Raw genomic sequence first — 27,645 nt, forward strand, 5'->3', positions numbered from 1 at the left:
TGGTTTACCAGTGCAATATAAAATTCATCACCTTTTGTGCCCATAATTCATATTTTAAGAACATTGTGTTATGTTCTCCCTTCTTGCCTTTGATAGTGGAATTTATGTTGTGAGACATATTATCCCATCTAAAGCATGAGAGCACATGTACAACATTTTGGTGTTTCTAATTTTCATAGGGGGCAGAAATCCCATTCTTGTTATACACTTGCACAAAACATTAGATTTGGCGTGCTTTATGATGAACATTTTGAAAAGCTTCAATGTTAGGCTCTCTTAATAATGGGCCGAGTTCCCCCACATCACCTCTGTAGAAATCTAATACAGAAAAGGAATATTCTAAGCCATGCTCATCAGTTTGGAGAAATGGGTCCATTAAGAGCTCCATTACAAGAAGGCTTCTAGAAATAGTGGCCAAGCATTTCTGAATAAATTTTCTCACTTCAAGATCCTTCACTTTGTATAGAGCTGCTAGTTTTTACTCCTTAGTATCGATTCAAGAACTCCAATTTAATCCCAAAATTCTTGTATAAACAATAGCTAAACCAGGTAGTTTCTAAGCTGAAACTATAAATGATGAAAACTTCTCAATTTCTCATTTGATAGAAAACTGGGAAAAATTATTAATCAAAATATTATCATCTTATACATTATGCTCTAAAATGTTGGACATAGAAAAAGGTGACAATGAAGAAGCTCAATTCAGGGCTACAATGGAGTAACTGAAGAATGGATTAAACATGTTACATGATGGCATTGTAAGTCCTATGTTAAGGAAAATTACCTCACATTTAATTCAGCTATGAAAATGTCTCCAAAATAATCTTGAATTCGATCCAACCAGAAAGCTGAAGTTCCTGCTTGGCTGCAGATACCAGGAGGACCTGTCCTCAGCAAAGATACTGACACTTGCTCTCAACTAGCAGTTGAATAGTCACATGAGAAGAAACCATGAAATTACAATATTGTAATAGTGCATGAATGGAAACAGCTTATTTGGCGAGAGCCACAGCAAGAACAGAGACCCGCGAACAGTCTGCTCCGCTCGCTTCAAGTTATGCACATAAAAGAGTGTAGTAGTGGCTGACTTTAGGCCGAAAGTAATCACAAAAAACAGAAAGCCAAGGGCTCATTTCCTCTTGAACATATTACAATTATCCGTCAATGGGTCCTGATAACTTGATAATTAGCATTCGTGTTGTTGAGCTTGAAGCACTTCAGTTCCTCGGTCACCAATCCAAGAAGTAGAATATGACACCATCTCTGGTATTTGAACCCCCATTTATACACCTCCAGATCCAAACCATTTCAATGGAGAATATCACATGTCCCATGTTTCACAGACACTGGCATTCATAAGTGCCTATATTCGAGTCTTGTGGGTTGCAGAACATGTCCAAAGAGAGATGCCAAAAAAACAAACACTTTGTGTAAAAGCATTGGAAATTCTCCATGGAGGTTTACACATTGGAAATTCTCCATGGGGGAGGTGATGAAGGAGCTCAAATTCAGACACACTAAGACTAAAAGCTACATAAGAGTGAAAGCCCTAATGACAATGTCAAACCCCAAATTCGCTAAATCAATGTCCCTCTCAATGCTTTTTGAATCCAGAACAAAACCTATACTTTTTAATTCCTAGCGTGGTTGAAAACACCCACGATAGCCACTCAGCCACTCAAAACAAGTCTCTCATGAAGCTCCTTAATCTAAATTTTAAGTGGAAAAATCCCTTTCTAGAAGGCCTCAGCATATCTCATCATTCATCCATCTCCCAATTAGAACTGATCAGCCAACATCCTGCACAACCCATTTAACCTTAAAATGCACATTGTCCAATTCATGGAGCAGAGCAGAGCAGAGGAGGACCCTGTTAACTTCCTCTTATCAATCACTTCGTCTTAAAAACAAAATTGGTCTGCAAAGTGAGCATTGAAGCAAAACCCCACAGACAAAAATAGCAACAACGTTGCTTCCATATATATGGCAGCCAACGGGAAACCAAAATTCTCCTCGTTTACCCAAATGATAGAACTACAATTCCCTAGCCTGTCTCTCTATTGCCCTCGTCTATTTAGCGTCTATTTAGTTGTTCATCTTTCTCCATTATGGCTTCAAAGTTCAATGCATTCGCAACGAATGTTTTGGGACCTGATTAAATTGTTCTTGTCGATGCATTCCTTGGTAGCGCCACCCAACTCCTTAATATGAACTTAACGTGTAAACATCCCGTTCTACTAACGTGTAAACATCCCTTTCTCTAACAAGGCAGACTTTACAGTCGCTGTGAATACTGTAATATGATTTAATCTTAAACATAAAAGGAGGTAATGAGCTATTTATATGAATGATCACTGATATCCCTCATGTCAGAAAGTTGCAAAAAGGGACTATAAAGAGGAACAAATGTGGCCCCCTGAGCTTGATAACAAGCCAAGGAAAAAAGATAGAACTGTGCTCCCACTCTAAATCTCGGCAGTTCTTTAGCAAAGGATAAGCATATTACATATTTAGCCACAAGATTCCTTTCTATTTTACAATTGGCTTTTCCTGTTGTAATGTCCAGACTCATTACCTGTCTTTTGTTATTTGAAGATGTGACTGTATGTATTTCTTTATTTTTTTAACATGTCATGCACCAGCATCTTAGACTATTATTCAATTAAGCCTAATATAGATACTCATAATGAGATCATACCTGCCAGTAAGTAGAAGCCACAAGGGTGTTTTTCATAGCCAAACATTTCTCTAAGTTCTTCACCATAAAATTTGTATACAAGAATGCCTAGGAGTGCAACAACCACTTGAACGACAATGAAAATGGCTGTGTGATCTCTTATAACAAGAAGTTGAAACTTCAACCTTGACCACCATCGATCAGGTGGTACATTTGCACACAAATAGAACATTTCCCTGCATTCAGTATAGTGGGAAAAAGCAAATCCCTCCTTGGCCACCTTCGAGTAGTAAAGACATGATCTATGCACAACTTATGGGTGCCTCTACAACAGCATGGTGCAATCAAATATTCACCTCCAGTATCAAGGAAAATCCGACATTGTGGTTGGTCTACATTTATTGATTCATTGTCTTCGTCACTACTTCCAGTAATTTTAAGACCCGTATGTACAAGGGATATATCACCTAATAATAATTCGTCCTCACTTGTGAAGTTGTCCCTATTATCACTATAAGAAACAGTTTCCCGAGATAAAATGGGCTCAGTATCCCTTAAATCTTCATTTTCATTTTAAATTCCTCTAGTCATCATAAGAGGACATCCCAGAGGAGTATGATTATCTGAAGATATGCTTAACTTTGGAATGGTGATCTTTTAGAATCCATCAAAGATCAAGTACATGAAGCACAGGGTAAATAGTTCAGGAAATAAAGGACCTGAATCTCGTAGGCATTTAACTTTTATGTGCATATGTAGTTCTGGTTTGTTAGAATTAAAATGATAAAGGGAAAGGAATGGAAAAAACTAGTGTCGAAACCGGCTTAGACAACCATATTTGACTGCGATCTGGGCAAGGCAGGGAACTATGCCTTATAAAATGCATTTAGACGAATTGCAGCGGGGCACGGATTCTGTCCCACAAAAAAGCTTCAAATGGCTTCATTAATTGACATGGATCCCCTCCCCTCATTTTTTAATTGATCCTCCAGTGATTACTTCCTGTGCATGTGTTTTTGCTCGAATTTTAGCCCGATGCAAATACTTCGTGTGGAGATTGGGAAACCATTTTAAGTAGTCGCTCAATATTACTACTAGGTCCCTGAAATTAATGAGATCCAGGTAATTCGCCTTAATTCGCTTGTACGGAGCCGTAATGGTGCTCATTTGCTTCGTCTTAGATTTGTCTTCATTTCAACCTTCTCTGCTAAGAGAACTAAAGCAGTGCTTGCTTCAGCTTGCCAACTTTTATGCAATCAGAAAAGCTGATGAGCGGGTTGAGACTCGCAGCTACAATCCCATCGGTCTATGTTGTATTCAGAAAAATAACCTCTCCGGTTCAAATGAGCTCAGGGTTGCGTACCATCTGAAAGGGACATTCAATCTCAGAGAATTCCACCACGCTGTCAATAGCTTGTGCGCAGATCATTTTATTCCAAGAGCTAAGGCCTTTGAATGCTCACAAATTTATGACCAAGGTATACTTTTGATAAGTGAGGGATTGTATTCTTGGGGTCCTGAAACTATCAGCAGGAAGATAATTATGATCAGCGACTTTTTCATGGAAAGTGTTGCATCCTTCTGAAAAACAGTGACAGATGTGTGACACGAGTAGATGATCTGAGTGTGCTGGATATAGAAGATTGAAAGGCACTTAATTTATTTGTAAGCCTAATTTGATTCTGTTGTATGGTCTTAAAAACGACAACACAAACAGGCATCGCGCTCCCATTGGTGCTGGGTAGATATTGCAATTGGGATTGGGACGTCATCAGCGTTATGTTCTGTATTTTTTTTTTTTTAGTCTTGTATTTTGTTTGAAGTCGTAGCCTCATGTAATTGCAATGACACAATTCTTTTAAGCTGCCGGTAGACCGAGAACCCAATTGCGAGCTATGATACCATTCAAACTTACTTTCTATAGACTGTAACAACGACCATAATGGAAGGGATCCACTCAACTGAGGAGCATATGGCAACGTATCAGCAGATGAAATGGGAGAATCAATGAAAATGACACAATTCTTTTAAGCTGCCGGAAGACCACAGTGATGTCAGGAGAGGATACATGCAAATGCACAATGGATTAGATAGCTATGGAGTCAAACATATAGTAGCAAATCGATCTTTGCAGCATTGGAGTTGAAAATAACTGAATCGGGAAAAAGAACATAAGTATACATGCAAGTGGATTCTCGTTTGGGTTGGGTAAGTATATCGGGCCAGTTCTGTTAGGCTTCTCTGCGGTCACGCAGTGAGCCAGTGTCAGCAGTAAACAACTTCCTATGAATGCCAAATTTAGCTTTCAAAAGAAATAATATCATAGTCTGCCCCTTTTACTTGGAATCCATTCAATTAGCAGATAAGCCAAGCCCTTGTAGCAACGCAATCAACAAGCATCAGTAGGATCAAAAAACAACAAGCATTGACAGCACCCTGGTACCACACATTTTGAGGGGAATAAAAACACACTGAAAAGAATGATAAAGACAAAGCAATCTGGAAAGTATAAACTTACAAGATGACTACTAGCACCAGGATATAAGGATTCAAGCACAAACTCCAACATATTCAAAATCGGTTCATGTACTAATCCCATTACCATGCAAGTGTGTTCAACCGATTGTACTATGCTTCTCTCGATTCATTTTATAATTGTATAGTAATATTTAGTTCATAGGAAAATTGTACCCAAAAATAAGCAGGTGTACACCCTCAACAAGTTGTCTTCCATTAAAAAAAAACGTTATGAATGTTTATATTTATTGTTTCTCAGACATCACATTTCATAAAATAAGTCATAATTGTATTAAACACACTCATGGTATTAAACACATTTTACTAAATGCAAGAGTTCATTTGTTTTGCGAGACAGATTGACACCTCAACAAGTTTGATTTCTTGATTTCCAAAAACATGTGTTGTCATATCCCTAGGTACTATGCCATTGGACTGCTGTTGAAACATTTTGACATTCTAATTTTCTGGATTTTCAACCATTTAGTAAGAAATTTGATTATGGAACAACTATTTAGTGGGCTTTGGGTCCAGATTTTGAACCAAAGCTTTGATACCATGTGTAGGGGCCTGATTCCTATTATTAGAGTCTCAATCTATAATACACTAACAGATCTATTTTCCTACTGTTCTAAAAGTAAAAAAAGAACTTGCTGACCTTCTTACATAGATTTAAACATTCAACATCTTATCACTTTATCATAAGTAACATAATTTAAGGTGAGCATTCCATTGATATCAACTTAACAAGAGTGGTCCATGGAAAATACCTATTCCGGTGGTTGATGATGATACCTTTGTCTTATAGCTCCTGCTGAACGCTCATTCTCACCGACCCAACCGGATTTACCTCCCAGCCAATTAGGAAATAAATTCCTAGCCTAGGAAACCTCCACAGGTTCCCTAGCCCTCCGTGCCCAAGTCCAACCAGATATAGTGTTTCCTCAAGAAGAATGTGCAAAACTAGATAATGATACTTTCCTCCTCTCAAACCCAAGAAACCTCCACAGGTTTCCAAGGTTTCCCAAAATCATAACAAGGCCAAACAATCACAACCAACCCCCCCACAATCCTAAGTAAGACTCCAACCCCCCCACAATCCTAAGCAAGATTCCAACCCCCCTTTTCTTCCTTCCCTCTTCCCTTTTTATACCCTCTTTCCTCAACCACCTCTCATTAATGTCATTAACTTCTCATCCATCCTTAGTTGACTTCTCTTCTCCCAAGTAAGCTAGGAGTACATTTGGAATTGTGACATGAATATAAAATTGAGAATTTAATGGGAAAGGATCATGTCTTCTCCCAAGTAAATCTAAAAAGTACATTTGGGAATGTGAAGTGTAATTACATGGAGAGGACCATGTCTTCTCCTTAGTAAATGTGAGGGTACATTGGGGAATGTGAAATGAATAAATATATATTGATGATAAGATGGAGAGGACTATGTCTTCTCCCAAGAAAATGTGAGGGTACATTGGGGAATGTGAAATGAATACATATATTTTGAAATAATGGAAGGAGACCATATCCTACATAATATTCAATTTGAGAAGGTAAGTGGGGAATTTGAATAATGGAAATCATAAATTTATATTAGACCAATATTTCTCAATATTTTCAGATAATGTAAATATTAACAAAATTTGTAGGATAAGATTCAAGTGGGGCATTACAGTGTCATCCTTGTTCTCTTCAGTGACTGTATCATTTGAAGATGGAACCTCTGAAGGCAAGACCGGGTCAACTGCCGCCTCGACCTTTTGACTTTCTTCTGGTATGGGTTCAGATGGTTTGTCTTCAATGATAGACACTTCGGCCGACCACCTAGGCGGGTTAGCCGGATTTTCAACTAGTGACGGACTCGACAAGAGTTTTTTATATCCAAGAGGAAGTTGTAACGGTGAAACCGGACGATCGTCCAAAACTCTTTTAGCCTCATCTAAGAAGGAACAACGGTGGACAGCATGGTCGCCTTCGCACAGTTTACAAGGAAATCTATATTTTCCTTTTTGTCCTGGGGCTTCACTTTCACTAGTCGACGGTGTGTTTTCAACATGATCATCAGAGGTTGACGACATCGGGTTGTGCAAACGAGGAGACCAGTACCTTAAGATCCGAGGGATGTAGGGAAAATCTCTATGATAGTGGTCTCCTTTTCAAATGACACCTGGCGATTTAGGCCTGGTCGGTGCAATGTGTGGATTTTCGCTAGACGACGCTTGGTTGCCCCTTCTCGCCTTTGGCTCCTTCTTCTTCTTCTCTTTCTTCTTCTTTTCCTTCTTCTTCTTTGGTACTTGATTTTTGGCTTTATCAGCCCCATCAAGTGAAGAGGAAGGAGGAGAGGAAGAATTGGAGGAAGTAGAGGGTTGGGGGGTAACTCTGGAATCGTCTAATTGCTGACTCGATTGTTCAGGAATTGTGGTGTTCTGAACGATAGAGGTTGAGAAGAGCCATACGGGCAAGCTGATCGTCAATCCTGGAAGTGACAATGTGGCCATATGGGGTGCACCAACATCTCCCTAAGAGGAGAAGGGACTAGGATTTCCTCCAAGGGGAATTCCTTGGTTGGTGGATTCCATTTTCTCAACCTAAGATCAACGTAGGAAAGGTGATGATTATTCCATTTAAAATAAATTTTAGACGCTTTGACACAACTTGTTTTTTCAATTTTTAAGAGTCAAGAAAAAACAAAAGATGACTCTAGTCGCCTTCGATTTTTAATGAGCCTGAAGTGACAAGTGCTCAGATGGACCTTTTCCGTTAAGGAGTCTGAAAAGGAACGAAAGGGAATGCTATGGAAATCTAGGTAGAGGGATTACCAAACCAATCACAAAACTACAGAATACGTTTTATGGTACGACAATCAATATTCCCGAATGCTGTGTTCAGTGCATTGCGATCGATAGGGCGGTAGATACGACTTCCTATGGATAAAGGATTAAGCCTATTGTGGTCTCCCAAAATATACTCGACGGTACGTGGGAGCACAGGTCCGTACTGGCACTTATCGTCTCAAAGTGGAGGAATCACCCAACCAACAGTGAGAACAATAGTTACCAGGCTTTACAACGCTGGAATACGTCTCTAGCGTAGACTTCTAGATGTTGTGCATTAGGTTCCAAAGCGTTGTTAGATTCATTAAATTTATTTTATAGTTGATCTTGCTTAAGAAATTTTCCTTTCAGGTTCACCGCGTGATGTAGATGTACAATTCCTAGAATGCAATCTAAGATGATAAACAGCCTTTTATCTTCTTTGTGCAATGAAAATCCTAGCTACTAAGGAAAGAAAGACAGAATTCTTTCAACAAAGAGCAAAGAGCACATATTATATGCACTGTCCTAAATCAAACCAATCAAACAGTCTAAATGAAAATGCACATGCATGTATTTGTTTTCAGCCTTCTTAATATGTGAATGATAAAAAGAAAGCTAATGCGCCAATCTGAATTACTTTTCAAGCGACAATTACTAACAAGTTTCTTTTCAAAATAAAAAATGAAGATAATGACAACACTTTGCGATTTGGAAATGAATACTTGCTTTCGACACTAGAAAAACTACAAATTCAGATCAAATACAATAGTAACAGGGTAATCGACTATCAAGAGCAATCAAACTCTCTTCTATGACTGAAAACGAAACTTGCGACACTTTCAAATCAAGAAACGACAATACAATTACGTTACCTTTTGCAAAGGAGAACTGAAAATGACTCAACAAATACACAAAAACATTTATAGTTCTTTGCACAATGGAGGCGAAATAACAACAAGGAAAGGGGTTTCAAACAGAGATGTACTGACCATAGGTAGAAAAACTCATGAATAGAACTGAAAAGAATGAACAGAAACCAACATTCAGGAACAATGTCTAGTCTCATCAGCGCACCTGTAACACAGTGAATTTGAAATGCAGCGCACCTGTTACACTAGGGAAGTGCGCTGAAGTTCAGATTCACAGAACAGAGACTACGCTGGGCCAGAGACGAGACTTTGCTTGGGTTTTGGGTCACAGTTTGCAGTTCAGTTCAGGGATTTTGGTCGAGCAAGTGGTAATCATTAAATCAACAATAGGGGTAGATCTAAAGAGGTTACTAGAGCCACCACAAGGGCAATTAGAGAGCTTGTAAATCAGTTGTTTAATTCATAAACAAAACCCAGAGATTGACTGAAGCGGCATTTATCTACTTTGCATTTGCATAGCAAGTGCAGTTCGAAAGCTACCTGGCTCAACTTCAGGCTCCGTCTGTAAGTTTATAAAGTAAACAACAAGATAGATAAACAAACAACCTAGTCTTTCCCCAGTGGAGTCGCTATTTTGTTACAGGGAAAAGTGTTTATGCAGAAATGCTAATCCCACTAAGGTGTGGTAGCTACCTTAGAAACAAACAAACAAAGTAAAGCTACTTTCATTTTTCCTTTATGAAATATAGATGAGAGAAGAATAAAGGAGACCAACCTCTGTCTTGCGCTTGGCTCCTAGTTCGATTCCTCTCTCTTCTGATAGTCCTTTGCTACTTGCTTCCTTGTACACCCAGCTTCACAGAGTACCTGTAGAATCAAAGTTGCATAACACTAAACAAGAACATGGATCTATTATCATAAACAATCTAGGATCAGATGTAAATTGACCATACAAATGAATAAAACATAAATGACACAAGAGTATGGAGGAAAACTTGAATAGCTTTTATTGATAATCAAGAAAGAGCCAAGAGAGTTACAACTAGTTGTTCTGACCCAGCAACATCCTCTCAGCAAGTAAGCCCTTCTTCACCTCATGCAAAGCTTAGATCACCCAACACTATGATGTTGCCTCAAGAAACCAACAACAATTCCTTACAAGATGCAAAATTCCAGCCTCTGGATCTCTGGGATGAGGGATCCATATATAGATATTTGTAAGGGAGATGAGTCAGCTTGTGATTTGATTAGTATCTTCCCTATGATAGTTCTTTCTTCCACTTGGAGATTGATGATCTCTTACTCATCCTTGGTCGAATTCAGAGAGGCAAGTGTCACGGGAGAAGTTTCTGGAAGATTCCATGCCTCTCCACCTCGTGAATTGACACTGCCATTTGTCAATTCTCGCCCATCGCACCCCATAGAAGGGCTTTTTGAAATGCAACGCACCCACAGAGTGTACTTAGGTGAGATGCAACGCACTTTGCCTATGGAGCAGGTGAAATGATCCTGTTTTGACCAGTTCTGAGCAGTTTTTCATGGAGAACTTCTGGGAGAAGCTGTAATCAGTTGACCTTATTCCTTTAGGGATTAGAACAACACTTTTAGGGACTTAGGAGCCCTTGGTTTATGGACATTTTATGCTTGGGGTTGCAGTGCCCAAAAATGTCTATAACACATCTATACCTGCATTCGCACAGGTTTCTTAACCCTTTGTTCCACCCTACAATACCTTTGTGAAAGGGTACAATCGTCTTTTGCGCAACCCTAACCAGGGACTGAAGTCCTTTCGCGCTGCTAGGGTAGTGAACTGGAATATCTTCCTAACTAGGCTAAGTGTTTATTATTAGATCTTAGTTAGCTTCATGTAAATAGATATTCCTACTTGCAGTCACTTATCCAACACAATTACATACATTCATGCATCATATAAGCATTATAAGTGAAATTTATACCCAATATAACAGATGCATAAATAGGAAATAAAGGCGCAAAAATTGTAGAATACTTCTCTTTATTGATAATTCCAAATGATTACAGACTCGACCTGCCCTGCGCACTCAGCCTCAAGGGTCCGAACACTCAACTGTGGACTTCTAGGCCTCTGCGCACTCAACCGCAGAGCCTCTACCTACGTTATGACCCCAAACCTAGAATTCTACTCAGAGCTATCTCTCATACATCATATCTGATTCCATTCCTCAATCTTAATCTTCTCTAACTACTTAGAGCTTAACTCTATTTATACAATCCCATGGTTCATGGACCATGGGCAGATCTTCTACAACTGACATTACATTTTCAAAATAAGGGTGGACTACCTTATGACTCTTTAACATCTACGCGCTCCATGACCACAAAATGCAGAGTATTTACATTTGGATTACAAAATTGGACCAAAGTTTGGGCCTTTAGCCCCAAAACTATCCTTGGGGGATCCCACACCCAAAAAAGACTCCATAATTTTCAAGGCTCTTCTTGTGCAAAGAATCCTTACAAAGAAATTTATCACCTAAGGGACTAAGGAGGTTGAGAAGGGGATGGTTGAACTGGAAGGTGTATGATTGGAAGGAAGGAGAGAATTGAATGAATTGGTTTTAAAATATTCACGTACATACTCATTAGGATCATGAATGCATTGGTTGTGTCCAAGAAAAAAATGAGCTAAACTTGTTCCCGTGTGGAAGCCTTGTGAAGAAATAGAAAACCATGCAAGATTGTGCTGGAATGCTAGGAGGTCTAGGGGTAACTAGACAATGAAAAATGAATGACATTGAATGAAGAATAAACTAAGGACATCATGATTGTTGCTAATATGAAAGTGGCAGATCCTTATTTATTTTATGCATATAATGGTTCTACAGGTAATAGAACAATAAGGACTATGTTTTAAAGGGGGATGGGATTGTTACACCCCTTTCATTACCCCAGATTTTGTAATGTAATTAAGAACATATAATTCTAGGGTGGAAACATTGATGCTATAATGTAAAGCTCTACTATATGATGTAATGTTTATTTTTATTAATAAAAATGTTAGAGATGAATAAAGGGGATGGCCAATAGATTATGATGCCTTGGGGAGGGGGAAAACTTGACTTAAGAGGAAAATATACCCTGGGTGAATATTTCTATTTGATGTGATGGTAGTCTTCCCAGGAAGTTGAAAGGTTTGGAAGATAAAAGGTCAAGGTGTAATTATAAACATAAGAGGGTGGAGAAATCAAGGGGTTCTTCTTGGTTCTTAAGCTTCTAATTTTTCTCTCTTTTATTACTCTCTCATAAATCTCTTTCTCACTTAGAAATATCAAATTTAAAAAAAGGATTGGTGATAGAAACCATATAGGTTAATACCTTATGACTAGTTAAGAGATGTGAGTGAAAAATTATGTGGAAGGAAATGAATGTGTTGCAACACTTTTTCTTTGGACTAGGTAGCTCTGAGGACCAGGAATGGTCTTGGTTGTGTGTGGAACATAGAGCACTGAAGAGGGGAGGGCCAAGGGACTACATATATCAGAGAAGGAATCCCTTGTGTTATATATACTTTCATGCTATTTTTGTTAATGTGAGTATGGTCAAAGATGGAATGGGTAGCTGTTGAGTTTTCCTGAATGTATGTGTGTGAAGGAGAATGATCATCACATATGGTGTTAAAATCTGGTCTGAATTTGAGTGTGTGAAACACACATGACTTCTCCTCAAGGAATCAATATTTGGTAGGGGGTGGAAAGCTATGAGAAATACTGCAGCGTAGCTGAGCCTATGGTTGGGTGGAGAGTGGCTTGACCTTCTTTAGTTCCATATTGCAACATGTTTAACTCAAGATAAGTATATCTCATGTATGATTATTTAATTACTCTTTTTAGAAAGTCTATATGTACATGAATTTACCCTTCAACAAATTTATCATAGATGTAGCAATTATACTATTTGGCTGCAACTTTTTATATGTAATAAATTTGGTAATAACATTGGTTGAGGAAAATAGGTTTCCTAAATTCTTATTTAAACAAGTAATGTTGGAATTTCTACTATAAATTTTCTTCTAGGAGGTTCCAAAAATTGAAACTTGGACCATAGTGAGGGGAAATCCCATTAATCCTTTGGTATAATTTTCAAATATTGGATCACAAAATTTTAGGAAATATGATCAAAGGAAGTTGAACTTCCTTAATGCTCCTAAACTCATGCATTAAATAAATCATGTTGAAATTTCTTGTATAACTTTTCTTCTCGAAGGTTTTAGAAGCTAAAACTTGGAAAACAGTGAGGGGAAATCCATTTGATCATCTGGTTCAACTTTCATATCTTGGGTTATGATATTTTAAGAGATATTATCATAGGAAGTTGAGCTTCCTAGATGATCATAAAATCATGCATCAAGTAGGTCATGTTAGAATTTCTACTCTAACTTTTCTTCTAGAAGGTTCCAAAAACTGAAACTTAGACCACAGTGAGGGAAAATCCAATTAATCATCTAGTTTAGTTTTCAGAACTTGGACTATTATATTAGGATATATTGCCTAAGGAAGTTTATACATTGGTTTGCATACAAAGTATTTGAAGAAATGCCTAAATGGTTTACTGATTCATTGCATACAAGATGTTTGATGAAATGCCCTGATGAAAATGCTATTTTGTGGATGGGGATAGTATTTCTATATATTAACATTGTTGTATGATAATACTATTGTAGCTAATATATTCTTATTTTCATGCAAATCATTTGAATAAATATGTTAAATATGTTTTATTACAGTTTGCATACAAACTATTTGATAAAATGCCTTAAAGACAAAAATCAAAAGTTGCATGATTGAGTGGCATATTTTAGTTAGTATGTTATAAGTGGAAGCAAAACAATGTTTATTATTTGATTTCATACAAAAATTTTGACAAAATTTGTATAAGAAAAAGACCACTTAATTGGTTGTATACAAAGTATTTGAAGAAAGGTTTACTTGTAAAGTGTTTGACAAAATGTATGAGAGATGAAAATAAAGTTTTTGCAAGTATGGTTAGGATAAATTTAGTAGAGGTATATGAAAAAGTGGTATACGAGTTGATTTTTAAGCTCATGAAGAAGAAAACGTTTGATACCTCGTATCCTTAGCGGAGCATTAAGTTATCAGGTATGTTATAATATAAAGTTTCAAAAATAGAAAAAATATAGTGATTGCATAAATAACTTAAACTACAAATTACACTACAACTATGATATGAGTATAGGAAGTACATGGCTAAGTAGGAGGCCATACCTCCTTTGTTAGAAATTGTAGCAAGAAAGGCTAAATTTAACTTGTGCATTAGTCAAATTTAGTAATTTGATTTTCCACATCAGCAGGATGACATGGATGGTAGTTATCTAGAGTGACATGGCCTTGTTTACTAGTTATTTCAGTAAATTCAAGTTATGGGCTAGAAGTAGAGTTGTGCATGTAGTGATTGCTAAAATTTAGCAATTCAGTTCAGTTATTTTCGGTTGAACTTAGTTAACTGAGCTTAAGTACTTAGTTGAGTCAGTCGAAGGTCAGTTGAGTAGTAGAACTGTTGTTAACTTAGTGATCTCTTAGTTAAACTAGTCAATTACCTAAAAATAGCCTAGACATACATGGCATTCGAATTGCCTAGCTGAAGTGGAGGAAAAGGCACATTGTAATTATCAATTGTATGCTAGTTGAGTGCACATGCTTGGTAGTTAAGCAGGTGAATCCTTCCTTGGAAATTACACAAGAAAATAGGAGGAAATTCATATATTTTAGGAGATAATTTTCGCAAGGAAGTAGGAGAAAGTGCAAGCCTTGAATTAGCTAAGTGTTGGCTAGAGTAGGATAGTCAGCAGGAGAACAGGTTTTCAGTGCATGGTGTACTTAAGATTCGAAGCAAGACATTGTAATAGTTTCTCATTGTCATCTGTTTAATGAAAAAAAATGGAGGGGTTTTTCCCAGTTGGGTTCTGATGAGCCTCATAAATGGGTAATTATATGGGCTCATTTTACCTCCTAACTTAGTCAAATCAACCATTCTCTTAGCTTATTGTATGTTTTTCTGATTATATTTATGCTTATAGGGTGAGTTGAGTTAGTTATGATGCCATGTGGTCTAACATGTATTTAATGCAGATTATTGATGGATTTCGAGGTCAAAGTCAAGGATCCAGTGGTCAAATTGCAACAATAACTTGAAGTAGACAGAGGATAGGACTTATAGGAAGGAATCCCCCTCATTTACTACTCCTCACTTTGAATTCCCCTTCATTCAGCTCGGAGTACAAGCAGCCGAATCATGCACTAGAAGGCATCCAAGCAAGTGGAGGATGACTGATAGTTATCTTGATCTTTGGAAGCCAAACCTCCCTGATTTTAAGGAAGCTGTTGGTAGCTTTAGATGTATAAGTAGAGAGGCCTAGGGCCTCACTAGGGTTGGCTTTTTTTCTTGTGTAAACTCTACTCAAATTTCAAGCTTATTATTTTGTGATAGCTTCATGTAATCTTGCTATTGTTTTTATAATGAAGATGGAATCCTTTTTGAGCTAGCTTTGAGTTACCTCAGAGGGCTAAATCTCTTGGGTTAGGGCCCAATCCAAGCAGCCAAGCCTCTCTTTACTTGTATTTGTATGCTTTACTTCAGTTTGTAGATTAATTTGCCGTTAGATATATTTCTTTTATGGTTAAGAATAGGTAGCTTTTGATGATTTAGTAGTTTGCTTCCATTTGTGCTTTCTATAGTAGGTTAAGCAGTGATCAGAGTAGATTCAAAAGGCTAGCAACAATGCCTTGGCTTCTCTTCCTCCCTCTGGGACCATGATTTGAGGGAAAGACTCTCTTGCTACCCAAAAAACATAGATTTTCCTCATTCCTAGGACTGCTAGTGTTTGTAGCTCTCTAGTAGATTGATAGTCTAGTTTTTCTTTGCTTTAGATCTCCTTTATCATGTTCACTTCCTGATTTACAATAGTCCTTTTGCATGCTTTCCTTTCTTACAACATTTCCTAGCATTTCCTTCTATACATCATAGTTTAGGCCATTAATATGTCTGGTTGTTCACCTAAGGGTTCTTCTTGATTGCAGCCACCAAAGAAGAGAGAAGGTTGGCTGTGTGAAGCAGTGGGGGTGTTGGGCAAAATTTTTCTTGAGTTATCTCTATTCCTACGAGGCATGAAAGGAAATATTTTTAGTTGGTTTTTGTTTCTTTTTCCCCACACTGAAAGTACTTGCAAAAACTAAAATTGTGTTTCAACAAAACAAATTGCAACTAGCTGAAATGAACTTGTTGAATGGAAATTTTCAAAATTGAAAAGGAAAGCAAGGAAATGCAGAACTAAAAGAAAAGAAATGACTAGTCTACTTTTTCCAAAATAAACTATTAGCAGAATGTTGCAATAGGAAATAGAAGAAAGCAGTAATCACATAATACTCTAACGCTTCCCTGGCAATGGCGCCAAAAAGTGGTGAGAACTAGTGTTGCAGCAAGAATGCTGCAGCTCCTGGGCTACCAACTTTACTTTTATCAACTCGATAGTTCATAACAAACTTGGAAGCGTCGGTGTTGTATGCACAAGTACTAGTTCTCACTGCAGGTTGTCACTTGATCAGCCAGTGCAAGATCACTAGGAGCTCAAGCCAACTTTTATAGATTTCAGAAGAAGCTCTATGTGTGATGAAAGGAAAGAAATATTACTCTATAGATGTTATTCTACTGTAGAAAGGAGAAAGACTGGAATGTAAAGCAAAACCTAGTAAACCCTAATTAACAAGCTAATTCTACTTTTTCCAAAAACACTATGAAAACCATGAAAGAAATGCCATTACCTACTCAAGGAAGTAAACAACATATAACCATGCTATTTATGGAAGTAAATAAGCAAAAAAATATATTTGGATTTTTATGTGTTTTTATGTGAATTGAACATGAATCTAATTTATTATGTGTAAGTGTGGCAGCGAATAGGTGGCATTAGAGGGCAGTTTTGGAGCTTGGGAGGATATAGGATGGTGTGGATGGGTCCTAGAAGGTATTAGGTGGCCTTCTGGAGGCTTTTCCCACACTCAGCCTTCAAAAGAAAGCCTACAGGAAAAACTACAGGAGGATACATGAAAACTACAGGAGGAAATAGAGAGATAATAGAGGGTACTTTCTCCATTCGGGAGACCAATGGGGACACCAAAATGAAGAATATAAGTGCTTCAGCCCTACCTCACTTCCATGGTCTAACTACAGAAGATCCTGACACCTTCTTGTTCGAGTTTTTTGTCATCTGTCAAACTTATGACTATGCAGAAGATGAGCAAAATTTGAAATTGTTCCCTTCTACTCTCAGGGATGGAGCACTGTGTTGGTTCATGGGATTATCTGGCAATAGCATCACAACTTGGGCTCAGATGTAGTAAGCCTTTAACAACAAGTATCGAGACTATTGTAGGTCAAAAGATACTAAAGAATAAATCTTCCAAATGACCATGTGAAGTGATGAGTCCCTGGAAGACTATGAAGAGAGGTTCCAACTCAATTACAAAAGGGCCGGGTGTATACTTGACCTTGAATCTATGAAGTTGGTCTTGCTCAGGGGAATTTGGGAAGACCTTTTAGACACCCTCCATCTATTGTCCAGGGGAGACATCTACCAACTATCCTATGAGGACATAAAGATGGTTTTTAGAAACCATTCTAGAGCAACTAGAAAGAAAGGTAGGGGAGTCAACCCATAGCCAGTGCCTCTTCTTCCAATTCATCCATTAAAGGTGAAATTGGAAACATGCTGGAAGACTTCAAGAGTGAGATGCTGCAGAATCTTGCCATGCAAATGGATACCTTACATATCAAAAGAAAACAGACTTCAAGAGTGAGATGCTGCAGAATCTTGCCATGCAAATGGATACCTTACATATCAAAAGAAAACAAGAGGAAGCAGAGAGGGCTTTGGCCATTTTTTGCCCTAGATGCACTAGGAGGCATCCTAGGAATGAATTCCCATTGAACTATATAGAGGTTTGTTCAGTCTGTGAAGAAAATCATTCTACAGATAAGTGCCCTTCCTTGCTCGGATTTAAAGCTGTATACCAAGGGGCTAAAGGAGTCACTGAACAGATCTATTACATAAACCAAAGGAGGCTGCCTGGACCTAGACCATACCATCAGGGGATGCAAGGGACATCTCAGGTATACTACAACCCCAACCAAGTCACCTCCATACCTTCTTGGGGCCCCTCTGCTCATCCTTCCTGGTCCACGCCTCCTCCTTGGTCCTTTACATCTCAATATCATTCCCAACCAGCCACCCATTCATTTCAATCCTATGCTCAACCACAAACTCAATGGAATGCATCTCATCGGGGGTGGAGGCCCCAATACAACTCTTTTCCTGCTCTTCTGCCTCCACAACCATTACCTTCTACTCCACCAAGGCAACCCCAAATTCTTGCCCAGCCAAATCCGAACCTAAACAACAGACAAGCTCAACAAGTGTATAGTGGGGAACCATCATGCCCAACTTATGCTGTGGAGATTCAAGAAATTAACTTGCGATCTGGGAAAGTTCTCCCATATAGCTAGCCTCCACCAAGGGAGGTTGAGGAAGATAAAGAGGAAAGCGAACCTAAAGCAAATCCACCCTTTCTTGAGAGACTATCCATGACAATCCAGCCTACCCCAGAAGAGACTGAAATCCTGGGAGAATTGAAACATTTATGTGTGAAGATACCACTTCTCCAAGCCATAAAAGATGTGCCCATCTACAATAAGTTGATCAAAGAGAAGTGCTTTAGGAATCCAGGAAGGTGCAAGAGAGATTCCCCAACCATCAATGTCATAGGACAACTGTCCGACCTGATATTGGGGTAGATAATCTGTCCAAAATATCTGGACCCTGGAAGCCCAATAGTTGATGTCCACATCAATGGCACAATGGTCCCACATACCTTGATTGATTTGGGAGCTGCCATTATTGTGATGACAAAGGACACAATGCTCAAACTTAACCTCCAAGGCTCCTTGAAGAAGAGCACGATAGTGCTGCAGCTAGCAGATCGCTCCACAGTGACCCCTACTGGGATTGTGGAAGATGTGATGGTCTCCATTGATTCTTAGGAGTACCCTATTGATTTCTTAGTTCTCCAGCCAAAGGCAAAGCTCACTGGGTATCCTCTCATTCTAGGAAGACCTTGGTTAGCTACAGTCGATGCCTACATCAGCTGCCGAGCTGGTAACATGACCATAAAGAACGAGCACATGTCCAAGAAGTTAATCCTATATCCTCCTACCCAACCCTTGCTAGAACATGATCTACCTCTCTGGTTGGAGGAGGAGGATAAGGATGAAGTTTATTCTACACCATTGTGTACATTAGAAACCGCTATGGGGGGAAACCGCAAGATGAGGATGATATGATTGAAAATTTGATTCAGAATCCACCTCCTAGTGCATCACCATTAGAAGACATAGTAAGAGAAACCCAAAACAACCCCTCAACTGATCTCTGTGTGGCCAAACCCACTCCTCTCCATGTTAAAAATATAGAGTTCATCCTAGGAAGAACATTGAAAATCAATCCATCCCTATCTACTTCCCAGGAGAAGGAGCTATGCAACATACTGAGAAAACATCTAGATGCCTTCGCTTGGAGTTATAAGGAGATGAAGGGAGTGCACCCTTCAGTATGTACTCATCATATATACATCAAGGAAAACTGCAAGCTAGTCAGGTGTTTCTGGGAAAACTAGTCTCTTTTCGATCTGCTAGTCCCACTAGGATTGGTAGCTATCCTAGAAACAAACAATGAAAGCAATTTGCAATTTCCTTTATGTGTGATAGATAAGAGAGGAACAAAGGGACCAACCTGGATCTTCTGCTTGACTCCTTTCTTGATCTCTCTCTCCCTTGATAGAGCTTGCACCTCTTCTCCCACTTATCTCGCTCAATGAATACCTGTGGAGACAAAGTGACAAAACACCATCAAAGCATCTCGATCTATTATATCATAAACAATGTAGAATCAGAAATACATTGATCATATAATGGCATTCACAAATAACAACATTCACAAATACACGATTGTATGGAGGAAAACTCAAAGAACTTTATTAATAGTAGAAGGGAGAATTACAACCCAGTTTTCTGATCCAGCATCATCCTCCCAACATCAAAGCCCTCTTCACCTCATGAAAAGAAAGATCACCCAACAATACAATGTCTTTTCTCAAAGATAAACTTTCAGCACTTCCTTACAAATTAAAAAATTCCAGCCTCTAGATCTCTCAGATGAGGGATCCATTTATAGATGTTTGCAAGGGTATGAGTCATCTCTGGGTTTTTGATTAGTGTCATTCCACTTGTTGTTCTTGGTTCCACTTGGAAATTTCTTGTATCTCTTACTCATCTCTGGGCGAATTCAGAGAGGCAAGTGTCATAGGGGAAGTTTCTAGAAGATTCCATGAGCATCCACTTAGCAAACAGTCTCTGACATTTGTCCATTCTCGCTCATCGCACCCCACAGAAGGCCTCTTCAGTATGCATCGCACCTGGCTAGTGGAGTAGTCAGTATGGTCCAGTTTTGGCCAGTCCTGAGTGGTTTTTTAGGTGGAACTTTTGGGGAATGATGTAGTCAGTTGACCATGATACTTTAGGGTATGAAACAAAACTTTTAGAGGTTAAATAGCCCTTGGTTTATCGACATATAAGATTTGGGGTTGCAGTTCCCAAATATGTCTATAATAGTTGCCCCCTAAAGCATGAAGTCGTAAATCTTTTGATGTCGGGTGAAATGCTTTAACACGAGGATCCGAGGTATTGGAACAGGAAGGTGACCTGTCTAAGATACAATACAATACATCATCATCATATTATTTTCATGATCTGGCTGAGGTGGGCATTCCCATGCTCAGCTTTATAAATTCATTTTCATGTACATAGGACAGATAATTGTCTGCAGTTGCAGACTGGTTCTTCTTATGAAGAGTCATCTTCCCTGGCTTAGATGACTATCTGTGCAGCTTCTGTGTACATTTGATGTCTTTATATCCCTGAATATATCACATCCTAGATGGATGAAACTAGATCCGGGGTCTTCAAACTCGTTCAATCTTCGCCCGATGTACAAGTTGATCCATGTGAAAAGATGTCCTAAAGTCGAACATGGAAAGACATCGCCTGATTACCAGCCAATAATGTAAGCTGTTAATAGGCGTGAGAGGATTCATCGATAATGATAATGACCCTCAAGGTACTACAGTACAATTCATGTGGTGTGAATATATGATCCGATGTCAAACACCACACAAATTCTTTCGGTCGAAGGCCATTAATGTAAACCCGTTGCCGGAAGTGAGAAACTTTCCATTAAGGCATGCAAGCTTCAAAGTACTGAAAGGGTTGTTTCTAAGTAAACCTCTTGGATAATGAGTTGCTGTCGACAATAAGTGACCTGTCGTAGGAGGGCCTTAATGAATCCCACATCTACGACAGGAAATGAAGAAAATGATTTTCTGGAGGTGAAAAACGATCTGACGATACAAGGTTCAGGAATGGCAGTCATGAAAAATGGAGGGTGAAGATATTGCAGTGGATGAGACATTAACTGGATGGTGAATTATATGAATGAATTCCCTTGAACATATCGGCGACAGTGAGATGGATTGGTGTGTTAACCCTGAAAATGGATGGTGTGGAGGACCAATGGTGATATGACCAGTGAACGGAATAACCCAACCCGACTCAATCATGGTGATGGAGTGAAAGTGTCATGTTTAAGAGTGACCTGCTACCATAAAATTCTTCAAGTTTTCTTCCCCCTTTCCCCAGTCATTGCTGACCAATACCTCTTTATTTTTGTCAAGCTTGAGGAGGATAACATTTTCTTGTTCTATAATTTTCCCTTCAGGCAAACCTGTCGCTATGTTTTAGCGAGTCTAGCGACAGTGAAACCCGTTCTTGTTTGGGTGGACAAGTTTTTTGCTATTATTTTAACGAGTTTAATGACAAAGACAACTCGGTCCTTTTCATGTTTAGAGAGTTTGAAAAGGGATGAAAAGAAAACTCCAGTAGTTCTTTTTCGTAGCATAATCCCTTAAGTTCGAAAAAGATTAAAATAATACAAAAGGGATGACTTTTCCGATCACTTTAGCGAGCTGGATAGGCCAATTGCTCGACAATCTTTTCATATTTAGCAAGTCTGAAAGGGGTTTAAAGTGGACTCGTTTTTTCGAGGAACGAGTGGCATTTCAGGGTAGCAATTGGTTCTGGGTGAGCTTGGAAATTCTCAAAACATGGTGATGTGAAGAGGGTGGCTAACAAGACCACTCGTCGTAGCTGTACCTCAAAATGGTAAACAATCAAGTGGAAGTGTATGATCAGCCAAACGGATGAAGGTGATGGAGGGAACACAACCAAGGTTCAAAAGGCTGATATAATTGCAATCACAAGGGTTATTTACTGAAGATGGGTTCATTTTTTAACGAGCTTGAACTCTGGGGGAACATATGCTTAGTGGTAGGTTTATTTTTGAATGATCTTGAACCATACGATAACATTTCTCATCGCCTTTTTATGTAGGCTAGAAACGACCAAATTACAAAGCTAAAAAAAAACACTAAAAAGCTAAAGGAACTACTGAGGTTAGGTAGGATGGTTTCATCAGCTCGTTTAGACAAAATCCTTCCTTTGCTTTGTCCGCAGAATAGACGAAGGTGAACGGTGTGTTGGACCAATCACCTGACGTCAGGAGCTAAAAAACTAAAAAGCTAAAAAATCTAAAAAGATAAAAATGAAATTGGTCATTTTTCGCTTGCCTAAAAAGGTTTGCATGCCCCTAGGCATCAAAAGAGAGTCTCCAGGTAACCATATGGAAACTCACTGTGGTTAAGCAGGATGATTTTCTGTCAGTGTTTAGACAAAACACTTCTTGCACTTTGTCTACAAAATAGACGAAGGTGAAAGGTGTCAAAGATCAATCACATAACTCACAGGGAAACTTATTTTTTTGGCTGGGTTCGTCTGCCAAATAGACAAGGGTGCATGAACCCTAAGAATTTTTTCTTTCACCAGACTACTCGCGGTAATTAGGTGGACGAAATGAAGGTTGAAGAGACACTCTTGATGCAAGAGGACCATTTAGAGATGATGTTTGACCTGAAGCTATGTTTGAACTGGGGAACGAAAGCTGATCAACAATGACAACTTTTCCTTCATGCGGGAAACACATCACTTCAAAGAGTGTTGAAATAGTAGCTTCCATGTTGTAAACATAGTCACACCCAAGGAGTAGATTGAAATATAATGCTCCTTGGACTACCATCACGTTCAAGTGAACGATTTTCCTTCTCAAAGTTATTGGAAACTTGGGAAGGATCCCTAATGGTCAAGTGGTTCCTTTATTAAAGCTTGAAAAATTCTGTGTAACATGCATAAGTGATGGAGAACCAAGCGCTTTCCAAGCATTTGAGGAAAGGATACTCACTGAAGCTCATTCATCTATGATAGTACCAAACACAATCATTTTGTAAACTTGTACTATGATTCAGAATGGTACATTATAAGGAAGGTGAGATCTTGCTAGTCGATTCCAATCAAAGGAAGCAATTAGACTGCTTGGAGGGGGTACTGAATAAACGGGTGAAATGAACCCTTGAGTAGCGGGAATTGGGGGATTCTCTTCTTATTGTGAAGGAATGGGTGGATTGCCCCCAAGTTCATCGGACTCTAAATTGACAACAAGAATTTGAACAGTATCGTTCTCACTCTCTTTGGGAATGATATCATCTGAAGGTGGATCTTCTGAAGGCAAGACTAGGTCGATTGCCATCTTGACCTGTTGACTTTGGTCTGGTGTGGACTCAGAAGATTTACTTTCAACGATAGGTGTTTCGACCAACGGTTCAGTTAAGTTAGTTGGATTTTCAACTAGTAAAGGACTAGGGGAAAGTTTCTTGTATCCAGGTGGAAGTCGTTGCGATGAAGCATGATGGTTATGCAAGACTCTTTTGGCCTCATCCAAAAAAGGACAACGGGGAAGACGATGGTCCCTTTCACATATTCCACATGGAGTTCTGACCTTTCATTTTTGTCCATGAATTTCATTTTCACTAGTTGATGGTGTGCTGTCAACATGATCACTAGAGGTTGATGACATTGGATGGTGCGAATGAGTAGACCATTCTCTCAAGATCCGCGGAATTCAAGGACAATCTTGTTGAAAATGGTTTCCTTCGCAAATTAGACAAGGATATTTTGGAGATTTAGTGTGCGGATTGTCACCAGATGATTCGTGGTTGCCCCCTTGCTTAACTGACTTCTTTTTTTTCTTCTCCTTTCTTTCTTCTTCTCAGGCACTTGGTTACTAGCATCACTATTTTCACCAAGCGAAGATGAAGAAGGGGAGGGAGAAATAAATGAAGAGGAAGGTGAAGGGCCAACTTCAGTATCAATTGGATGCTGATTCGATTGCTGAGGAATCACGTTATTTTGAACCACAGATGTTGAGAACAACCACACTGGTAGGCCGATAGTTAGACCTGGCAAAGACAATGTGGCCATATGAGGTGCACCAATATTTCCCCAAGATGTAAAAGGGCTAGGAATCCCCTCAAGAGGGATTCCATGATTAGTAGACTCCATTAACTCAACCTAAGGTAAACGAAGGAGCAGGGATGTTATTCTGAATGAAATAAATTTTAATGACGCTTTGACACAACTTTGCTTTTTCAAATTTTAAGAGTCGAGAAAAAGCTAAAGATGACTCTAGTCCCCTTCGATTTTTAATGAGCCTGAAGTGACAAGTGCTAAGATGGACCTTTTCTTTTAAGGAGTTGAAAAGGAACAAAAGTGACTACTCTGGAAATCTAGACAGAAGGATTACCAAACCAATCGCAAAACTATAAAATACACCTTGGTGATAAATTAAAGAGAAATTACGAAGGACTTATATATGGTAGTCAATCTTCCCGAATGTTGTGTTCAATGCATTGCAATCGATAGGGCGGCAGACACGGCTTCCTATGGATAAAGGATATAAGCCTATTGTGGTCTCCCAATATATACTCGATGGTACAGGGAGCACAAGTCCGTGCTAGCACTTGTTGTATATAAGAGGAGGAATGACCCAACCTTTGATGAAAATGATAGTTACTAGATTTTACGACGCTGGAACACGTCTCTAGCCTATACCTCTAGATGTGTTGCGTTAGGTTCCAAAGCGTTGTTAAGTTCATTGAAATTTATTTTAGAGTTGATCTTGCTTAGAAGTTTGTCTTTCAAGGTTCACTACATGATGTAGATGTAAAATTCGTAAATATGCAATCTAAAATGATAAACAATCGTTGTTTATTTTTAGTAAGAAAATCCTAGATACTAAGGAAAGAAGGTTACGATTCTCTCAAACAGAGAGCAAAGAGCACACACTAAATGCACTTTTCCTAAATCATTTTTCGCACACAGTCTAAATGAAAATGAAAATGCCTGTATTTTTTTTTTCCCTTTAATGTGAGTAATTCGAAAAAAGGAAAACTAAGTATAGATCTGAAATATTTTCTTCAAAGCGAAAATTCGATAATTTCTCTTCAAAATGAAAGGAAGACTAAATGACACTTTTCGATTTTGAATAGAAGATGCTTTTGACACTTCAAAATATCAACAAATCAAATCAAATACATGACAAAAAGTTCAATCGACTATCCAAGGAAGGAAGACTCAATGACACTTCTCTTTTTGATACAAAACGATAGTTATGACACTTTTTTGCACGAAAACCATAGTTCGATTTAAGCAACTTTTTGACAAAGGATTGAAAATGATGGCCAAATACATAAAAAAATTTGCTAATCCTAATCAATGGAGGTTGAACTATGTAAAGCAAGGAGGCTTCAACAATGAGATATTGTTCATAAGCAGCAAAAAAATTGAACAAAGCTGAAAACAAGGAAAAAAAACCCAAATTTCAAGGAGAGAAATAGGACTACTCAGTCATCGCACCTGTGCTTCACAGAAACAGGGATGCATCTCACCTGCTACACTCAGGAAGTGCGATGCATAATGGCTTCTAGTGATAGACAGTGCGATGTTCCAAGGGAGCGCAATTGAGGTGGGTTTTGGTTCAAATTTGCAGTTGAATTCAGTGAGTTAGGCTGAGCTATTATGGAAAGCAAAGAAAAAAGTACAGGGGTATGATCTTGGGAGGTTATTGAGCTACCAACAGGGCATCTAGAATGTTTTTAAGTCAGATGTTCAAATCATAAACTAAACCGGAGATAGACTGAAGCAGCATTCATCTACTTTGCAATTGCAGAGTAAGAGTAGTTCAAAGGCTATCTGGCTAACTTCAGGCTCCGTCTGTAGTTTATAAAACAAAAAATCAACAGCAAAAAAACAAAATATTCGATCCCCAGCAGAGCCACCATTTTGCTTCTGGGAAAAATAGTGTCTTTTCAATCTGCTAGTGCCACTAGGATTGGTAACTATCCTAGAAACAAACAATGAAAGCAATTTGTGATTTCCTTTATGTATGATAGATAAGAGAGGAACAAAGGGACCAACCTGGATCTTTCGCTTGACTCCTTGCTTGATCTCTCTCTCCCTTGATAGAGCTTGCACCTCTTCTCCCACTTATCTCGCTCAATGAATACCTGTGGAGACAAAGTGACAAAACACCATCAAAGCATATCGATCTATTATATCATAAACAATGCAGAATGAGAAATACATTGATCATATAATGGCATTCACAAATAACAAAATTCACAAATACACGATCGTATGGAGGAAAACTCAAAGAACTTTATTAATAGTATAAGGGAGAATTACAACCCAGCTGTCTGATCCAACATCATCCTCTCAACATCAAAGCCCTCTTCACCTCATGAAAAGCAAGATCGCCCAACAATACAATGTCTTTTCTCAAAGATAAACTATTAGCACTTCCTTACAAATTAAAAAATTCCAGCCTTTAGATCTCTCAAATGAGGGATCCATTTATAAATGTCTGCAAGGGTGTGAGTCATCTCTGGGTTTTTATTAGTGTCATTCCACTTGTTGTTTTTGGTTCCACTCAGAGATTTCTTGGATCTCTTACTCATCTCTGGGTGAATTCAGAGAGGCAAGTGTCATAGGAGAAGTTTTTGGAAGCTTCCATGAGCATCCACTTAGCAAACAGTCTTTGACATTTGTCCATTCTTGCTCATCACACCCCACAGAAGGCCTCTTCAGTATGCATCACACCTAGCTAGTGGAGCAGGCAGTATGGTCCAGTTTTGGCAAGTTCTGAGTGGTTTTCAGGTGGAACTTTTGGGGAATGATGTAATCACTTGACCATGATACTTTAGGGTCTGAAACAAAAATTTTAGGGGTTAAATAGCCCTTGGTTTATTGACATATAAGATTGGGGCTGCAGTGCCCAAATATTTCTGTAACATCAAGCAACCTAAAAGGAGGATGAACCCAACACTTAAAGATATTGTTAAGGAAGAATTGCAGAAATTGCTTGAGGTAGGATTCATATATCCCATCTCTGATAGTGGATGGGTCTCTCCTTTGGTGCTAGTGCTAAAGAAAAATGGTAAGTGGAGAATCTGTGTTGACTATCGGGAATTGAACGAAGCCACTAAAAAGGACCATTTTCCTTTACCTTTCATAGATCAAGTGTTAGATGGTCTGGCAAGGAAAAAGTTTTTCTCCTTCCTAGATGGGTTTAGCAGGTACAATCAGATTCAAATCATCCCAGAAGACCAAGATAATACCACCTTCACTTGTCCTTGGGGTACCTTTGCATACCGGGTCCTTC

General features: G+C 38.7%; 1 pseudogene; it reads right to left on the reverse strand.

Moving 5' to 3' along the window:
* LOC149263045 (uncharacterized) overlaps nucleotides 1–27,645 on the reverse strand; it is a 195,316-nt pseudogene that overhangs the window by 79,798 nt on the left and 87,873 nt on the right.

Source organism: Pinus tabuliformis, chromosome 6 (genome assembly GCF_031772625.1).
Source record: "Pinus tabuliformis cultivar Carrire ecotype Pingquan chromosome 6, CPIR1, whole genome shotgun sequence".
NCBI classification, from domain to species: domain Eukaryota; kingdom Viridiplantae; phylum Streptophyta; class Pinopsida; order Pinales; family Pinaceae; genus Pinus; species Pinus tabuliformis.